The sequence below is a fragment of the Austrofundulus limnaeus genome, unplaced genomic scaffold, assembly GCF_001266775.1.
Source record: "Austrofundulus limnaeus strain Quisiro unplaced genomic scaffold, Austrofundulus_limnaeus-1.0 Scaffold4657, whole genome shotgun sequence".
Classification (NCBI taxonomy): domain Eukaryota; kingdom Metazoa; phylum Chordata; class Actinopteri; order Cyprinodontiformes; family Rivulidae; genus Austrofundulus; species Austrofundulus limnaeus.
In genome coordinates this window covers 1,156-1,505 of record NW_013957059.1, presented here as the reverse complement: position 1 = coordinate 1,505, position 350 = coordinate 1,156, and positions in this window count along the sequence as shown.

Below are 350 nucleotides of genomic sequence, written 5' to 3'. Positions count from 1 at the left end.
ACAAACCGAGATTTAGACAACTGTGTTTTAAAAATCCAGGCACTTGTCAACCAAAAATGAAGCCTTTCCTCATCGTACCCAAGTTTACAGAAACATCTTAAGTACTTTGCTGCTAAACAAACAATGACCTCTGGAGTTTAGGGGTAGCACACAGCAGCCTGCCTTTAAGCATATTGTTCAACTCACTTTCAGTCTAAAGTGAAAAGGAAATATGTCTTCCTCGGATATATTACATCAAGTCAAATTATTTTCTGTTTTAAACCTGCCAATGAAGACATCATTTCTGAAATTTCTCAAGCAGACATTACATACTTTTGTGGCTCGTTGGTCTAGGAGTATGATTCTTGCTT